General features: G+C 36.5%; 2 protein-coding genes across 2 annotated transcripts in view; one reads left to right on the forward strand and one right to left on the reverse strand.

Moving 5' to 3' along the window:
- The window catches only part of ciarta (circadian associated repressor of transcription a), a 243,471-nt gene that overhangs the window by 192,335 nt on the left and 43,636 nt on the right, over positions 1-7,500 (reverse strand). The window lies entirely within an intron of this gene.
- Positions 1-7,500, forward strand: part of crabp2a (cellular retinoic acid binding protein 2, a) — a 45,258-nt gene that overhangs the window by 551 nt on the left and 37,207 nt on the right. The gene's annotated exons all lie outside the window — the stretch shown is intronic.

The following is a 7,500-nucleotide window of genomic DNA, read 5'->3' on the forward strand; positions in this document are numbered from 1 at the left end:
TGCGTCTGTGCGTGCAATAAATCCATCATCCATGTCTGGTGGTGAGAGCACAGAGCAGGGGTCGCCAATCCAAAATGTTGAAAAATGTACTAAAAAAAAATAAAAAATAAAAAAAAATCTGTTTGGAGCCACAAACAATGTAAAGCATAGTGAAGGCAACACATGATGTAAGGCAGGGGTGCCCAAACTTTTTCTTTTTGGTGCTGTAAACTCTATTGGAGTAACTGTCATAATTTATACCTAAGATTTTTAACATCCAGTAAGAACTAGTTTCTTAAGTAAAATTAAACATTTTATCAACGTAATACACGAATTATGGGGGAAAAGTAAGTTTTACTTATGTTTCCTCATACTATTTAAATGTTTAATAGTTGTACGTACATCAATCAATCAATCAATCAATGTTTATTTATATAGCCCTAAATCACAAGTGTCTCAAAGGGCTGCACAAACCACAATGACATCCTCGGTAGAGCCCACATAAGGGCAAGGAAAAACTCACCCCAGTGGGACGTCGGTGACAGTGACAATGATCCATCCATCCATCCATTTTCCTACCGCTTATTCCCTTCTGGGGTCGCGGGGGGCGCTGGCGCCTATCTCAGCTACAATCGGGCGGAAGGCGGGGTACACCCTGGACAAGTCGCCACCTCATCGCAGGGCCAACACAGATAGACAGACAACATTCACACTCACATTCACACACTAGGGCCAATTTTTAGTGTTGCCAATCAACCTGATGACTATGAGAAACCTTGGAGAGGACCGCATTTGTGGGCCGTGCCAGCAACTTGAGGGTTGCAGGTTCGATGCCCGCTTGTGCCATCCTAGTCACTGCCGTTGTGTCCTTGGGCAAGCAAGACACTTTACCCACCTGCTCCCAGTGCCACCCACACTGGTTTAAATGTAACTTAGATATTGGGTGTCACTATGTAAAGCGCTTTGAGTCACTTGAAAAAAGTGCTATATAAATATAATTCACAATTCACAAACTTGCACTGAGGCATAAATACAAAACTTATATGGCGTGGTCAAAAACGAACAGCAACGCATGAAGGTAGGTACATGGAAATGTGGGTAAGGTAGGTCCGGTAAAGTTGCCAGGACGAAGACGGAAACAGAATGGCTTAAATAATGACTGTGGTAATGATTAGCAGGGGTGAGAACTTGAGGGCCGCATATGTGGGCAACCCCCTCTAGGGGACGGAAAGCAATGGATGTCGAGCGGGTTTAACATGAATATTGTGAAAGTCCAATCCATAGTGGATCTAACATAACGGTGAGAGTCCAGTCCAAAGTGGAGCCAGCAGGTTTAAGGCGTCATCACCACCTCCGAGTTGACTTCAAAGATGGCCGCTCTGAATGTAAACAATAATATAAGCGTCTACAACAGGGGTGCCCACACTTTTTCTGCAGGCGAGCTACTTTTCAATTGACCAACTCGAGGGGATCTAACTCATTTATATATATCATTTATATTTATTTATTTATGAAAGAGACATTTTTGTAAACAAGTTAAATGTGTTTAATGATAATACAAGCATGTGTAACACATATAGATGTCTTTCTTTCACAAAGACAAGAATATAAGTTGGTGTATTACCTGATTCTGATGACTTGCATTGATTGGAATCAGACAGTAATGATGATAACGCCCACATTTTCAAATGGAGGAGAAAAAAAAGTTGTCCTTTCTGTACAATACCACATGAAAGTGGTTGGTTTTTGGCATCTAATTCATCCAGCTTCCATACACTTTACAAGAAAAACATTGGCGGCAAATTCCGTAGCTTGCTTGACCGACATTCACGGCACCCGAGGGTCTTGTGAGATGACGCTGGCTGCTGCCAGTTCATTATTATGAAAAAATGACAGAGAGGAAGGCGAGAAACACCTTTTATTTCAACAGACCTTCGCGCCGTCATTTCCGTCAAAACTCTAAAGGCCGACTGCACATTTCCTATCTTCACAATAAAAGCCCTGCTTCATGCTGCCTGCGCTAACTAAATACAGAGTCTCGGAAAACTGGCGTGCACAAGCGATCCCTCAGAAAGCTGGCGTGCACATCACTTGTGCACGCCAGCTTTCCGAGACTCTTATTTTGTTAGCGCAGGCAGCATGAAGCAGGGCTTTTATTGTGAAGATAGGAAATGTGCAGTCGGCCTTTAGAGTTTTGACGGAAGGGACGGCGCGAGAGTCTGTTGAAATAAAAAGTGTTTCTCGCCTTCCTCTCTGTCATTTTTTCATAATAATGAACTGGCAACAGCCAGCGTCATCTCACAAGACCCTCGGGTGCCGTGAATGTCAATCAAGCAAGCTACGGAATTTGCCGCCAATGTTTTTCTTGTAAAGTGTATGGAAGCTGGATGAATTAGATGCCAAAAACCAACCACTTTCATGTGGTATTGTACAGAAAGGACAACTTTTTTTTCTCCTCCATTTGAAAATGTGGGCGTTATCATCATTACTGTCTGATTCCAATCAATGCAAGTCATCAGAATCAGGTAATACACCAACTTATATTCTTGTCTTTGTGAAAGAAAGACATCTATATGTGTTACACATGCTTGTATTATCATTAAACACATTTAACTTGTTTACAAAAATGTCTCTTTCATAAATAAATAAATATAAATGATATATATAAATGAGGTAGATCCCCTCGAGTTGGTCAATTGAAAAGTAGCTCGCCTGCAGAAAAAGTGTGGGCACCCCTGATGTAAAGCATAGTGAAGGCAACACATGATGTAAGGCATGGGTGTCAAACTCTAGCCCGCCCGTGTAATTTCATTTGGCCCTTAAGCCAATATCAAATTCAACATTAGAGCTGGCCTGCCGGTGTTATACAGCGGCAATGGCGATCTAACACCGCTAATCCTCATACTTGCCAACCTTACCGAGACTCCTGAAGTTCAGAGCCGAAAATCTCCCGGGGGGGGAACCATTCTCCCAAATTTCTACCGATTTCCACATAAACAACAATATTGTTTTAATGCTACTTCCTTTAGCCTCCTCTACAACCTTGCATCACGTCCGCTTTTCCTAAATACAAACATTGTGCCGTCCTAGTCACACAATATAAGCAGATTTTACACACAGAAGTGAATGCAAGGCATGCTTGATCAGGTCACACTCAGGGTGGCTGAATAAACAACTTTAACGCTTTTACACCGTGAACCCACACCAAACAAGCATGACAAACACATTTCGCGAGAACATCCGCACCGTAACACAACATAAACACAACAGAAGAAAGTACTCAGAACCCCTTGCAGCACTAACACCTCTGGGACGCTACAATATATAATTTGATATGCCATTGATATTTTTTGATTATTATTATTGTTTATTTGAAACTCTATTTTGCATGTCACTATAAAGTTATATAAGCCTTGCTTGTTCAATATTCAATGCAAAACTTGTTTGGGTCCCTATTAAAAGGTTCATTTGTTCAACCTTGGCCCGTGGCTTTGTTCGGTTTTAAATGTTGGCCCACTCTGTATTTGAGTTTGACACCCCTGATGTAAGGGGTTTATATCATCTATATCAGCCTACTATCAAAATGACTTTAAACGTCTTACATAAGTGTTATAATGAAGGCAACACATGATGTAAGTGTCTTTATTAGCCTACTATCAAAATGACTTTAAAGGCCTACTGAAATGAGATGTTCTTATCTAAACGGGGATAGCAGGTCCATTCTATGTGTCATACTTGATCATTTTGCGATATTGCCATATTTTTGCTGAAAGGATTTAGTATAGAACATCGACGATAAATTTCGCAACTTTTGGTCGCTAATAAAAAAGCCTTGCCTTTACCGGAAGTAGCAGACATCGCGCGTGACGTCACGGGTTGTGGAGCTCCTCACATCTGAACATTGTTTACAATCATGGCCACCAGCAGCTAGAGCGATTCGGACTTATAAAAGCGACAATTTCCCCATTTATTTGAGCGAGGATGAAAGATTTGTGGATGAGGAAAGTGAGAGTGAAGGACTTAAAAGAAAGAAAAAAAAAAGGCAAGGGCAGTGAGAGCGATTCAGATGTTATTAGACACATTTACTAGGATGATTCTGGAAAATCCCTTTTCTGCTTATTGTGTTACTAATGTTTTAGTGAGATTATATGGTACCTGAAAGTGGGAGGGGTGTGGTGAGGTAATAGTCTCCAGCTGCAGGAGGACGCAAGCTCCGCTCATAACTACGGTAAGAGCCAACTTATTACCACAATTTTCTCACCAAAACCTGCCGGTTGACATGTGGTCGGGATCCATGTTCGCTTGACCGCTCTGATCCATAGTAAAGCTTCACCTCCGGGAATTTTAAACAAGGAAACACCGTGTGTTTGTGTTGCTAAAGGCGGCCGCAATACACCGCTTCCCACCTACATCTTTCTTCTTTGACGTCTCCATTACTAATTGAACAAATTGCAAAAGATTCAGCAACACAGATGTCCAGAATACTGTGTAATTATGCGATTAAAGCAGAGTACTTATAGCTTGGATCGGGCTGGAAAAAAATGTCAGCTACAACCGGTGACGTCAAACGCACACGTCATCATTCCGCGACGTTTTCAACACGACACTTCGCGGGAAATCTAAAATTGCAATTTAGTAAACTAAAGCGGCCGTATTGGCATGTGTTGCAATGTTAATATTTCATCATTGATATATAAACTATCAGACTGCGTGGTCGCTAGTAGTGGGTCTCAGTAGGTCTTTAAAGGTCTTACGTAAGTGTTATAATGAAGGCAACACTTGATGTAAGTGTCTGTATTAGCCTACTATCAATATGACTTAAAAAGTCTTATATAAGTGTTATAATGAAGGCAACACACAATGTAAGTGTCTATATTAGCTATATTAGCCTACTATCAAAATTACTTTAAAAGTCCTATATAAATGTTATAATGAAGGCAACACACGATGTAAGTGTCTATATTAGCTATATTAGCCTACTATTAAAATGACTCAAAAAGTCTTGTATAAGTGTTATAATGAAGGCAACACATGGTGTAAGTGTCTATATCAGCTATATTAGCCTACTATCAAAATGACTTTAAAATTCTTATATAAGTTTTATAATGAAGGCAACACACAATGTAAGAGTTTATATTAGCTATAATAGCCTACTATCAAAATTACTTTTCAAAAGTCTTATATAAGTGTTATAATGAAAGCAACACATGATGTAAGTGTCTATATTAGCCTACTATCAAAATGACTTTAAAAGTCTTATATAAGTGTTATAATGAAGGCAACACAGGATGTAAGTGTCTATATCAGCTATATTAGCCTACTATCAAAATGATTTTAAAAGTCTTATATAAGTGTTATAATGAAAGCAACACAGGATATAAGTGTCTATATTAGCTATATTAGCCTACTATCAAAATGATTTTAAAAGTCTTATATAAGTGTTATAATGAAATCAACACGAGAAGTAAGTGTCTATATTAGCCTACTATTAAAATGACTTAAAGTCTTGTATAAGTGTTATAATGAAGGCAACACATGATGTGTCTATATTAGCTATATTAGCCTACTATCAAAATGACTCAAAAAGTCTTATATAAGTGTTATAATGAAAGCAACACATAATGTGTCTATATTAGCCTACTATCAAAATGACTTTAAAAGTCTTATATAAGTGTTATAATGAAGACAACACATGATGTAAGTGTCTATATCAGCTATAATAGCCTACGATCAAAATGACTTTAAAAGTCTTATATAAGTGTTATAATGAAAGCAACACATGATGTAAGTGTCTATATTAGCCTACTATCAAAATGATTTTAAAAGTCCTGTATAAGTGTTATAATGAAGGCAACACATGATGTAAGTGTCTATATTAGCCTACTATCAAAATGACTTTAAAAGTCTTATATAAGTTTTATAATGAAGGCAACACACAATGTAAGAGTTTATATTAGCTATAATAGCCTACGATCAAAATGACTTTAAAAGTCTTATATAAGTGTTATAATGAAGGCAACACATGATGTAAGTGTCTATATTAGCCTACTATCAAAATGACTTTAAAAGTCTTATATAAGTTTTATAATGAAGGCAACACACAATGTAAGAGTTTATATTAGCTATAATAGCCTACGATCAAAATGACTTTAAAAGTCTTATATAAGTGTTATAATGAAGGCAACACATGATGTAAGTGTCTATATTAGCCTACTATCAAAATGACTTTAAAAGTCTTATATAAGTTTTATAATGAAGGCAACACACAATGTAAGAGTTTATATTAGCTATAATAGCCTACTATCAAAATGACTTTTCAAAAGTCTTATATAAGTGTTATAATGAAAGCAACACATGATGTAAGTGTCTATATCAGCTATATTAGCCTACTATCAAAATGACTTAAAAAGTCATGTATAAGTGTTATAATGAAGGCAACACAGGATGTAAGTGTCTATATCAGCTATATTAGCCTACTATCAAAATGATTTTAAAAGTCTTATATAAGTGTTATAATGAAAGCAACACAGGATATAAGTGTCTATATCAGCTATATTAGCCTACTATCAAAATGACTTAAAAAGTCATGTATAAGTGTTATAATGAAGGCAACACAGGATGTAAGTGTCTATATCAGCTATATTAGCCTACTATCAAAATGATTTTAAAAGTCTTATATAAGTGTTATAATGAAAGCAACACAGGATATAAGTGTCTATATTAGCTATATTAGCCTACTATCAAAATGACTTTAAAAGTCTTATATAAGTGTTATAATGAAGACAACACATGATGTAAGTGTCTATATTAGCCTACTATCAAAATGATTTTAAAAGTCTTATATAAGTGTTATAATGAAATCAACACGAGAAGTAAGTGTCTGTATTAGCTATATTAGCCTACTATTAAAATGACTTAAAGTCTTGTATAAGTGTTATAATGAAGGCAACACATGTGTCTATATCAGCTATATTAGCCTACTATCAAAATGATTTTAAAAGTCTTATATAAGTGTTATAATGAAGGCAACACATGATGTAAGTGTCTATATCAGCTATATTAGCCTACTATCAAAATGACTTAAAAGGTCATGTATAAGTGTTATAATGAAGGCAACACACAATGTAAGAGTTTATATTAGCTATAATAGCCTACTATCAAAATGACTTTTTAAAAGTCTTATATGAGTGTTATAATGAAAGCAACACATGAAGTTAAGTGTCTATGTTAGCATACTATCAAAATGACTCCAAAAGTCTTGTATAAGTGTTATAATGAAGGCAACACATTATGTAAGTGTCTATATCAGCTATATTAGCCTACTATCAAAATGATTTTAAAAGTCTTATATAAGTGTTAGAATGAAGACAACACATGATGTGTCTATATTAGCCTACTATCAAAATGACTCAAAAAGTCTTATATAAGTGTTATAATGAAAGCAACACATAATGTGTCTATATTAGCCTACTATCAAAATGACTTTAAAAGTCTTATATAAGTGTTATAATGAAGACAACA

This window comes from Nerophis ophidion, linkage group LG21, assembly GCF_033978795.1.
Source record: "Nerophis ophidion isolate RoL-2023_Sa linkage group LG21, RoL_Noph_v1.0, whole genome shotgun sequence".
Classification (NCBI taxonomy): domain Eukaryota; kingdom Metazoa; phylum Chordata; class Actinopteri; order Syngnathiformes; family Syngnathidae; genus Nerophis; species Nerophis ophidion.